Below are 12,920 nucleotides of genomic sequence, written 5' to 3'. Positions count from 1 at the left end.
ATCATAGCTTCATCCCTTTCATGAAGGGCACCTACCGTAGAGGACAGCTGCTTCAGGACTTCTTCACAGCGAACCTTGGTGTAACGACCCGAAAATCGGACCGCTACCGGCGCTAGGATCCGGGTCGACTTAAGGCCGCCGGGACCCGTAGCAAGCCAAACATATAACCTGTAAACCTGTATAATCCCATACATGATCGACAATCATACATAAAAATTAAAACTTTTCTTTCATTCATCCAACTCAACCTGAACATACATGAACATAGTCATGATCATAATCATGATCCCTCTGTGGGATCTCCTCAATGCCCCAACGGGCGATACAACATGAGATGAGTTGGCTTAAACATAAACATCAATAGACATCAAGATCATGTATCAACAAGGGATAACAATACTCATAGGGTCAAGCACATCTATAACCTCAATATACCTCATTACAACATACTGTAATCTTTTACATTACATCATAATACAATTGTCATGTCCACAATCTAACTATTACATGAACATACTTCATATCTCTGGCTAACCTCCTGGTCTACCCTGTACCTGCACATCTGGGGTTAGGGGAGAGGGGTGAGCTACAAAGCCCAGTGAGCAGAATAGAGAAAAACATATATTAAAATTTCATGCCATTATGTAATGCAACACATCGCAACAAATCACATCTCGGATGGTATTGTCACCAATAGTCCTCTACATAGTCCAACTGTGCCGGGACGTAGAATGGGTACAACCGGTCTTTCCCTTAACATAACATATCATACAGTCCAACTGTGCCAGGGACGTAGAATGGGTACAACCTGGACTTCCTCTTACATCGTGCCAGGGACGTAGAATGGGTACAACCTGGACTTCCATACCATATCTCATGCCATAGCATCATCATATCATATGAGGACTAAGGATCATCCAATGACCAATCCACATCAACATCATAAATGCAATGCAACATATTCGTGAATACTAATGCAAACAACCTACTATATCTCATGGCATTCATGATGCATGGATCATGCTCAAATTTCATATTTCATTCATTTTAAAACTTAAGGTTTATTCCACTCACCTCTGGCTAGCTCTGACAAACTCTGTAGCAGCTGGCTCACTGCTGGGGTCCTCGGTTCCTCGGGTCCGAACCTACACAGGTGGACTCCAATGAGGGACCAAACATACATAAACATAACTCTAATATACTCCCCAAAAACCCCCTAAAACATCATGAAATCATCACATGAAAACATGCAAGAAATGGCTGAACAGGGCACTTTCGGCGGCAGGTTCGGCGGCCGAAAGTCCCTCCAGAGCCGAAAGTCAGGCAGGTTCGGCGGCACCTTCGGCGGCCGAACTCCCAGACAGAGGCGAAACTCATGCATGTTCGGCGGCACCTTCGGCGGCCGAACTCCCAGACAGAGGCGAAACTCATGCATGTTCGGCGGCACCTTCGGCGGCCGAAAGTCCCAGACAGAGACGAAAGTCTCCTTTCGGGGGCAACTTCGGCAGCCGAAAGGCCTGCCTCCCCAGCCATGTTCGGCGGCCGAAAGTGCCTTCGGCTGCCGAACCTGGTTTCTGCCAAAGGGCAGAAACTTGGCTCCTTTGTGCATTTTCGCCTCCCAACTCTCAAATCATGCATAAACTCAACCAAAACATGCATACAAGCTCCTAGGGGCCTCAAACAAACAAATACCCCAACTACAACACTTCAAGCATACTCAAACATGCCACATTGTTCAAAGATCACATAAAACCTAACATTCGCTTAAAAACTCATACAACCCTATACATGCCATTCTACCCCATAAAATCACTTAAAACTTACTTAAAACATGCATTGAGCTTAAGATCGGCTCTTACCTCTTGAAGATCGAGAGAGAGACGACCTAAACTTGGAGATCCAAGAAAATGAGCTCCTGAGTTCCCAAAGCTCTAAAACTCGTTTCAAAAGTTCAAAACCTTCAATGCAAGCTTAAAACTCAAGAAAAATGGTGGGGATTTGAAGGAAGAACACTAGATTTGGAAGAGGGAGGTCGGAAACTAGCTGTGGCCGAAAATGGGAGAAAGCTCGCCCATTTCGGCTAAGTGCCCCTTTTATAGTGGCTAGCCAGACCACGTTCGGGGGCCGAACTTGCCTCCGCATGCATGCCATGTTCGGCGGCCGAACTTGAGGTTCGGCGGCCGAACCTGAACTTCCCTCACTCATGCTTTCGGGGGCCTAACGTGCCTCCAAAACGCATGCATGTTCGGCGGCCGAACTTGACTTTCGGCGGCCGAACCTGGGTCTTCCTCCAAAGACTTTTCATGCAAAAACTCATTTAAAAACATACTTAAACTTATTAAAAACATGAAAACATTTTATAAAACATGATTCTACCCTTCTAGAGATCTCCGACATCCGAGATTCCACCAGACGGTAGGAATTCCGATACCGGAGTCTAGCCGGGTATTACATTCTCCCCCCCTTAAGAACATTCGTCCCCGAATGTTCCTCACTAGCACACATAGCATGGCAAAGAACATAATACATAAACACATCAACACATAGGGATCTAACCTTAAAAGAGATGAGGGTACTGCTGGAGCATAGACTCCCGTGTCTCCCAAGTGCATTCTTCCAAGTTGTGGTGGTTCCACAGGACCTTCACCATCGGGATTTCCTTGTTTCTTAACTTTCTGATCTGGGTGTCTATGATCCGCACTGGCTGTTCAACATAAGTGAGATCCTCTTGGACCTCCACATCAGGCTCACTAAGAACCTTGCTCGGATCTGACACAAATTTCCTCAACATAGAAACATGGAAAACCGGATGGATTCTCTCCATTGAAGCAGGTAAATCCAGCTTGTACGACACATTCCCAATCTTTTGCAAGATTTCAAAGGGTCCGATGTATCGTGGGGCTAATTTACCTTTCTTTCCGAAGCGAACCACTCCCTTCATTGGAGACACCTTGAGCAATACCAGATCCCCCTCCTGAAACTCTAACTGTCTTCTGCGGACGTCTGCATAGCTCTTCTGTCTGCTTGCAGCAGTCTTGATTCTCTCTCTGATTATGGGTACCACCCTGCTGGTAATCTCTACTAGCTCAGGCCCTGCCAAGGCCTTTTCTCCAACTTCCTCCCAGCAAACAGGTGATCTGCACTTCCTTCCATACAAAGCTTCATATGGAGCCATCCCGATGCTAGCATGATGGCTGTTATTGTAGGCAAACTCCACCAAAGGTAGATGCTGCCTCCAAGAACCGCCAAAGTCCAGCACACACATTCTGAGCATATCCTCAATAGTCTGGATGGTCCTTTCTGACTGTCCATCAGTCTGGGGGTGGAAGGCAGTGCTGAAATCCAACCTAGTACCCATGGCATTCTGCAGACTCCGCCAAAACCTGGAGGTGAACTGGGGCCCTCTATCTGACACTATGGAAACAGGAACCCCATGCAGTCTGATGATCTCGTCTACATACACCTGCGCCAACTTGTCCACAGAATAACCACTCCTGACAGGGATGAAGTGAGCAGATTTGGTGAGTCTGTCCACAATCACCCATATGGAGTCCAATCTGTTGGACGCCGCCGGTAACCCCACTACGAAGTCCATAGCTATATTTTCCCATTTCCACTCTGGAATAGGTAGCGGGTTAAGCATTCCAGCCGGCTTCTGATGTTCCAGCTTCACCCTCTGACATACTTCGCAGGCGGACACAAACTGTGCCACTTCTTTCTTCATCGCTGGCCACCAATAAACCTTCTTTAGATCTTGATACATCTTGGTGGCTCCAGGGTGAATGCTGTATCTTGCATTATGAGCCTCTCTCATAATGTCCCCTTTTAGCCCAATGTCATCTGGTACACAAAGTCGACTCCCATAGCGGAGGATCCCCTTATTGTCGAATCTGAACTCACTGTCCTTGCCTGACTGAACAGTCCTGGCAATCTTCACTAACTCTGGGTCCTCATGCTGTTTCTGAGCCACCTGCTCCAGAAACACGGGTGTCACTTTCATCTGAGCGACCAAGGCACCTGTACCAGACAACTCCAACTGTAGACCTTCCTCAATGAGCTTGAAAAACTCCTTCACTACTGGTCTTCTTTCTGCCGTGATGTGGGATAGACTGCCTAGTGACTTCCGGCTTAGGGCGTCTGCCACGACATTCGCCTTACCCGGATGATACTGAATCTTGCAATCATAGTCACTCAGCAGCTCTACCCATCTCCTCTGTCTCAAGTTCAAATCTCTTTGACTCAGGATGTACTGCAGGCTTTTATGATCTGTGAAGATCTCACATTTTACCCCATAGAGGTAGTGCCTCCACATCTTGAGTGCAAAGATTACTGCTGCCATCTCAAGGTCATGTGTGGGGTAATTCAACTCATGCTTCTTCAGCTGCCTAGAAGCATAAGCAATCACCCTCTCATTCTGCATCAGTACACAACCCAGTCCCACACGGGACGCATCACAAAAGACTGTAAAGTCCTCCTCACTAGATGGCAGAGCTAAAACTGGTGCTGAAGTCAACCTCTTCTTAAGCTCTTCAAAACTCTCTTCGCACTGGTCGGTCCACACAAACTTCTGATTCTTCCTGGTTAACCTGGTCAGAGGAGCTGCTATCTTTGAGAAGTCCTGAACGAACCTCCTGTAGTAACCTGCCAAACCCAAGAAACTTCTAATCTCTGTCACTGAAGTGGGTCTAGGCCAGTTAGCCACAGTTTCTGTCTTCTTGGGGTCTACCTCTATACCATTCTCTGACACTACATGCCCCAAGAACGAAATGCTCCTCAGCCAGAACTCACATTTGGAGAACTTGGCATACAAGCCATGTTCCCTCAAAGTCTGCAAGACCAACCGCAGATGATGGGCATGCTCCTCTGCATTCCTGGAATACACTAAGATATCATCTATGAAGACAATAACAAAGTGATCCAGGTATTGGCTAAATACTCTGTTCATGAGATCCATGAATGCTGCAGGGGCGTTGGTCAACCCGAACGGCATTACAAGGAACTCAAAATGCCCATATCTGGTCCTGAAAGCTGTCTTCGGCACATCTTCATCTCTTATCCTTAGCTGATGGTACCCCGATCTCAGATCTATTTTGGAGAAACAACTCGCTCCTGCTAGCTGGTCGAATAGATCATCGATCCTTGGCAAAGGGTACCTATTCTTGGTAGTGACTTTGTTCAACTGCCTGTAGTCGATACAAAGTCTAAGGGATCCATCCTTCTTCCTCACAAACAAGACCGGAGCACCCCAAGGTGAGGTACTCTGTCGGATGAAACCCTTTTCTACCAGCTCTTGCAATTGCTCTTTCAACTCCTTTAACTCGGCTGGAGCCATCCTGTAGGGAGGGATAGAGATCGGTCTAGTTCCAGGCATCAACTCTATCTCGAACTCTATCTCCCTAGTAGGTGGTAAACCTGGAAGCTCATCAGGAAAGACATCCTGAAACTCTCTGACAACTGGCACCGAGGCCGGCTCCCTGACCTGACTGTCTAGCTCTCTCACATGAGCTAAGTACCCCTGACATCCCTTCCTAAGCAACCTACGAGCCTGAAGAGCTGATATCAGACCTCTAGGTGTGCCCCTCTTGTCTCCCCTGAAGACGACCTCTGACCCGTTCTGATCTCTGAACCTGACTACCTTGTCCCTGCAGTCCAAGGTAGCACCATGGGTAGATAGCCAATCCATCCCTAGAATGACGTCAAAGTCTGTCAAATCTAGAACCACAAGGTCGGCGGAGAGGCATCTTCCCTCAATAAAAACTGGACTGTACTGGCAGACTGACACTGCCACTGACGGGTCACACTTGGGTCCACTGACCCATAGGGGACACTCTAACCTAGAGACTATCAGACCCAACCTCTCAACGGCTCTCGGAGCAATAAATGAATGAGATGCACCTGGGTCCATTAATGCATACACATCAGAACACCCAATGACGAGATTACCTGACACCACGGTGTTGGATGTGTTAGCCTCCTGCTGAGTCATGGTGAAGATCCTGGCTGGAGCTGATGGACCTTCACCTCGGGAACCAGAAGAAGAGGCTGCTCCTCTCCCTCTACCTCTGCCACTGCCCTGAGTTGTGGCTGGAACTGCTGGCTGTGCCACACTACCAGAAGCCGTCTGCTGGGGCTGGCCCATAAAAGGTGCTCTAGGACAATCCCGAGCCATGTGTCCCTCCTGTCCACATCTGAAACATGTGTTAGTCCCAGCTCGACACACTCCCCTGTGTGGTCTTCCACATCTCTGGCATTCTGTACCATCTGAGCCTGAGCTCGAGCCACCGCCAAATCCCAGACCGGATTTCAGCTTGCTCCAAAACTTATTCTTCTTCGACTTCCTGGTGGTGTTATCCCACCTCTTCTTACCTGAACTCTGAGAAGAGAACCCTGGTCCTCCTCTACCTGGGGTCTTAACCCCTGAAGACTGGGTCACTGACTGCTTCACTGACCCCTCAACTATAGCACTTGCCTCCATTCTTCGAGCCATATCCACCACAGTGTGGAAACTTTCTCTCTCAGCTGACTGAACTAACGAGGAGTACCTGGAATGCAGCTTCATAACATATTTCTTGGCTTTCTTCGTATCTGAATCTAGAGCTTGCCCTGAAAAAGGCAATAGCTCCAAGAATTTATCCGTGAACTCCTCTACACTCATGTGCTCTGACTGCCTCAGTTGCTCAAACTCAATCATTTTCAGTTCTCTAGAACTGTCTGGAAAAGCCCATCCAGCGAACTCATTCTCAAATTCCTCCCATGTCATACCGTCTAGTCTCGGGTCCACATAACACTTGAACCATTCCCGTGCCTTCTTGCACTTTAAAGTGAACCCTGCCATCTGAATGGCCCTGCTGTCACTTGCCCCTAGCTCATCAGTTATAGTCTTCACTACTCTCAGATACTCAAAGGGGTCATCCCCTGACTTGTATTTGGGAGCATCCAGCTTGAGGTAGTCTGTCATCTTTACCTTGCTCCCATCGACTGAGCTAGGTCTAGGAGGTTGAGTAACTGGGGCTGCTGGTTCTGTAGGTGGTGGAGGTGGAGGTGCAGCATTCCCCGAGGTGGGGTTTGCCGGGTTTGGATAGAAGGGTGAGGGTGGATAAGCTGGGTACTGTGTATAGGGTGGATAGAAAGGTGGATAAGGCATGTAGGTAGGGTAGGGATTAAAGCTGGAGTAATCCGATGTACCTCCCATCGGATACCCTGAACCCTGTGGAAAGGGTGGATAATGGGGTGGAAAACCATACCCCGAGGCCTGAACGCCTCCCTGAGACTCCCCTGTCCCTTCTTCCTGCATGCTCACATCCAGGTTCCCATCCCTCCTCTGATCTTCTTCCATAACCTCCCTCACATCTGAAGAACTCCCTCCTCTATCAGTCCCCCTTCTGCTAGCATCAAAAGACCTTCTAGGGTCCCTTGACACTCTTTCTCTGTTGGCTCTACAAGACATTGCCCTAGGCAATGTAGGAGGACGGGCGCTCGTGCCCTCATCCTCAGGTGGCACTCCAGTCAATCGTGCAGATCGACGAGTTCCTCTCATCCTGTTTTCTGAAAAACAGTACACATCATACAAGCATTAGCATCATATGGTTCATGTGAGCACACATGAACCCTCATCACATAAACATATCATAGCATATCATAGCATCAATGCACATGTATATAATCATGGCATTTCACATCATCATGTAAAACAGGACTCCACATCCTATCCTAGTGGACATGACCTTTCCTATTGTGCTTGACCTTCTATAACCTCTATGAGCCCGACACTCTAGGTCCGATCCTATGAACCTAGGGCTCTGATACCATTCTGTAACGACCCGAAAATCGGACCGCTACCGGCGCTAGGATCCGGGTCGACTTAAGGCCGCCGGGACCCGTAGCAAGCCAAACATATAACCTGTAAACCTGTATAATCCCATACATGATCGACAATCATACATAAAAATTAAAACTTTTCTTTCATTCATCCAACTCAACCTGAACATACATGAACATAGTCATGATCATAATCATGATCCCTCTGTGGGATCTCCTCAATGCCCCAACGGGCGATACAACATGAGATGAGTTGGCTTAAACATAAACATCAATAGACATCAAGATCATGTATCAACAAGGGATAACAATACTCATAGGGTCAAGCACATCTATAACCTCAATATACCTCATTACAACATACTGTAATCTTTTACATTACATCATAATACAATTGTCATGTCCACAATCTAACTATTACATGAACATACTTCATATCTCTGGCTAACCTCCTGGTCTACCCTGTACCTGCACATCTGGGGTTAGGGGAGAGGGGTGAGCTACAAAGCCCAGTGAGCAGAATAGAGAAAAACATATATTAAAATTTCATGCCATTATGTAATGCAACACATCGCAACAAATCACATCTCGGATGGTATTGTCACCAATAGTCCTCTACATAGTCCAACTGTGCCGGGACGTAGAATGGGTACAACCGGTCTTTCCCTTAACATAACATATCATACAGTCCAACTGTGCCAGGGACGTAGAATGGGTACAACCTGGACTTCCTCTTACATCGTGCCAGGGACGTAGAATGGGTACAACCTGGACTTCCATACCATATCTCATGCCATAGCATCATCATATCATATGAGGACTAAGGATCATCCAATGACCAATCCACATCAACATCATAAATGCAATGCAACATATTCGTGAATACTAATGCAAACAACCTACTATATCTCATGGCATTCATGATGCATGGATCATGCTCAAATTTCATATTTCATTCATTTTAAAACTTAAGGTTTATTCCACTCACCTCTGGCTAGCTCTGACAAACTCTGTAGCAGCTGGCTCACTGCTGGGGTCCTCGGTTCCTCGGGTCCGAACCTACACAGGTGGACTCCAATGAGGGACCAAACATACATAAACATAACTCTAATATAATCCCCAAAAACCCCCTAAAACATCATGAAATCATCACATGAAAACATGCAAGAAATGGCTGAACAGGGCACTTTCGGCGGCAGGTTCGGCGGCCGAAAGTCCCTCCAGAGCCGAAAGTCAGGCAGGTTCGGCGGCACCTTCGGCGGCCGAACTCCCAGACAGAGGCGAAACTCATGCATGTTCGGCGGCACCTTCGGCGGCCGAACTCCCAGACAGAGGCGAAACTCATGCATGTTCGGCGGCACCTTCGGCGGCCGAAAGTCCCAGACAGAGACGAAAGTCTCCTTTCGGGGGCAACTTCGGCAGCCGAAAGGCCTGCCTCCCCAGCCATGTTCGGCGGCCGAAAGTGCCTTCGGCTGCCGAACCTGGTTTCTGCCAAAGGGCAGAAACTTGGCTCCTTTGTGCATTTTCGCCTCCCAACTCTCAAATCATGCATAAACTCAACCAAAACATGCATACAAGCTCCTAGGGGCCTCAAACAAACAAATACCCCAACTACAACACTTCAAGCATACTCAAACATGCCACATTGTTCAAAGATCACATAAAACCTAACATTCGCTTAAAAACTCATACAACCCTATACATGCCATTCTACCCCATAAAATCACTTAAAACTTACTTAAAACATGCATTGAGCTTAAGATCGGCTCTTACCTCTTGAAGATCGAGAGAGAGACGACCTAAACTTGGAGATCCAAGAAAATGAGCTCCTGAGTTCCCAAAGCTCCAAAACTCGTTTCAAAAGTTCAAAACCTTCAATGCAAGCTTAAAACTCAAGAAAAATGGTGGGGATTTGAAGGAAGAACACTAGATTTGGAAGAGGGAGGTCGGAAACTAGCTGTGGCCGAAAATGGGAGAAAGCTCGCCCATTTCGGCTAAGTGCCCCTTTTATAGTGGCTGGCCAGACCACGTTCGGGGGCCGAACTTGCCTCCGCATGCATGCCATGTTCGGCGGCCGAACTTGAGGTTCGGCGGCCGAACCTGAACTTCCCTCACTCATGCTTTCGGGGGCCTAACGTGCCTCCAAAACGCATGCATGTTCGGCGGCCGAACTTGACTTTCGGCGGCCGAACCTGGGTCTTCCTCCAAAGACTTTTCATGCAAAAACTCATTTAAAAACATACTTAAACTTATTAAAAACATGAAAACATTTTATAAAACATGATTCTACCCTTCTAGAGATCTCCGACATCCGAGATTCCACCGGACGGTAGGAATTCCGATACCGGAGTCTAGCCGGGTATTACACTTGGCAGCAGCTGCCCTCTCGTCAGACTCTTTAAGAACCCTCCGGGCGTGAGATAACTCCGCCTCTAGGGACCTGGCATGCTCATGGGCCACGGCTAGATTGCTCCGGGCGTCACTGGTGGCAGACAGGTTTTCCTCCAAACATGCCTCCTCAACCCGGCGTGTAATACCCGGCTAGACTCCGGTATCGGAATTCCTACCGTCCGGTGGAATCTCGGGTGTCGGAGACCTCTAGAAGGGTAAAACCATGTTTTCATAAAATGTTTTAATGTGTTTTATGTTTTAAGCATGAAAGAAAATGAGTTTTTTTGCATGAAAACAACCTTGGAGGAAAACTCAGGTTCGGCCGCCGAACCTCAAGTTCGGCCGCCGAACATGCATGCGTTTCGGGTGTGCCTTAGGCCCCCGAAAGTATAAGTGAGGGAAACCAGGTTCGGCCGCCGAACCTTATGTTCAGCCGCCGAACATGGCATGCATGCGGAGGCACTTTTGGCTCCCGAACGTGGCCTGGCCAGCCACTTATAAAGGGGTCCCTTAGCCGAAATGGGTGAGCTTTTTTCCCCATTTTTGGCCAAGGTGAGCTCTCCGCCATCCCTCGCCAGTTTTGAGTTCCTTCCTTCAAATCTTTCTCGATTTTCATTAGTTTTACTCTTGTTTTGAAGATTTTGAGCTTTTGAGCAAGTTTTGGAGTTTGGAGGTTCAAGGAACTCTCTCTCTCCCATTTTTCAAGCTAGGGTCGTTCTCCTCTCGATCTTCAAGAGGTAAGGGCCGATCTTGAGCTTATTGCATGTTTTAAGTAAGTTTTAAGTAGATCCATGGGGTAGAATGCATGTTTAGCTTATGGTTAGGTTTATGGGTATATGTTGTGTTTATGAACAATGCGGATGTTTGATGTGTTGTAGATGGGGTTTAAGTTAGTTGAAACCCCTAGGAACTTGTATGCTTGAGTATGCATGTTGTAGAATAGGAAAAATGCATGTTTGGAAGGTTTGGGAGGCATTTGTGCAAGAGGAGCTGAAGTTTCTGCCCTTTGGCAGAAACCAGGTTCGGCAGCCGAAGGACTTTCGACCGCCGAACATGGCTGGGAGGCAAGCCTTTCGGCTGCCGAAGCCTGCCCCCGAAAAGAGACTTTCATCTCTGGAGGGCACTTTCGGCCGCCGAAGGTGCCGCCGAAAGTGCCCTGTGCAGCCCTCCTTTGCATGTTTTTCCATGATGTTTTGAGGTGTTTTAAGGGGGTTTTTGGGGAGTATTTTAGAGTCATGTTCTAGTATGTTTGGTCCCTCATTTGAGTCCACCTGTGTAGGTTCGGACCCGAGGAACCGAGGACCCCAGCAGTGAGTTCAGCTGCTTCGGTGTTGTCAGAGTCAGCCAGAGGTGAGTGGAACTAAACTTAATCTTTTAAATTGAGAAATTAAATGTTTATCATGTTTCACGCATCATGAATATGCAATAGGATGATTGCATTAGATTTCACGAATATGTTGCATCACATTCTTTATTGTTGATGTGGGTGAATGTTGGATGACCCAATTAGTCCCTGAGGGAAGACCAGGACCCCATTCTACGGCCTGGCACGGAAATGAAAGACCAGGACCCCATTCTACGGCCTGGCACGGATACGGGACTCAAAGACCAGGAGCCCAGAGGAGGCCCTGGGGCAATGGTAAGTAATGTATGATATGACAGGAAGACCAGAACCCCATGCTACGGCCTGACACAAATGATGCTGGGACTATTTGGTGACAAGTTCACCCAACCCTTATGTGAATTGTCTGTGTTATGATGCATTTCATTGGAGCATGTTTGTTAATATGTTTTCATGGTTCTACTCACTGGGCTTTTTAGCTCACCCCTCTCCCTTTAACCCCCAGGCTTGCAGGTACAGGATAGAGCAGAAAGTCGGATAGAGTAAAGTCATGGTTATGTAATAACTAGCAATGGATATGATTAAATTGTAATGTAATGTCTTATACAGTTATGATATGTAATGATGATGTATTGAGGTTTAGAAATTGTGCTTGACCGAGTTTGTATAAAAATCCCTTTTTGATACATGATCTATAGAATGTTTTATGATGTTCATGTTCAACCAAGCTTAATTCATGTATGTTATGATACCCCATTGGAGCATTTGAAGAGGGCTCTAGTGTGTGGTTTATGTTATGTTATGAGTATGCACAGGTTGAGCTTGGTTTATGGAAAGGAAAAGTATACAGGTTTATGAGTATGTGTGATCATGTATGGGATTTGACAGGTTCACAGGTTATATGTCAGGCTTGCTACGGGTCCCGCGGCCTTAAGCCGATCTGGATCCTAGCGCCGGTAGCGGTCCGATTTTCGGGTCGTTACACGGCGATCCATAGATTCCCGCAGAGAGTGGTCACGAGCGTCCACCTCCATGAAGAGGCCCATCACCTAGCGCAAAAAGAGAAAGCTGTCACAACAAAGAAACAATGAAAATTAGAATACGAGCAGAAGCCAGAACGAACAACTTACCATCAGAAGCATCTCCCTGACCCTATCTCCGAGCTCCCCTCGAGGTAGAGACCGGAAGGCTATTTGCTCTCATGTGAAGCCAGCCAAATGGCCGGTCAAAGCAAGCAGACGAGAGTCCGAAGCCTCCGTGATTCCCCCGAACATCTGCTCCCGCAAGATCTCCGCTACAATGCTCGCCGAAGTTTGATGAGTAATGTCCTCCGCGTTCAAAATGTCGTTGTCAGGAGCAGACAACAAGG

Source organism: Manihot esculenta, chromosome 9, assembly GCF_001659605.2.
Source record: "Manihot esculenta cultivar AM560-2 chromosome 9, M.esculenta_v8, whole genome shotgun sequence".
In the NCBI taxonomy this organism is placed as follows: domain Eukaryota; kingdom Viridiplantae; phylum Streptophyta; class Magnoliopsida; order Malpighiales; family Euphorbiaceae; genus Manihot; species Manihot esculenta.
The sequence above is the reverse complement of the archived record's forward strand: the minus strand, read 5'-3'. Positions refer to the sequence as shown.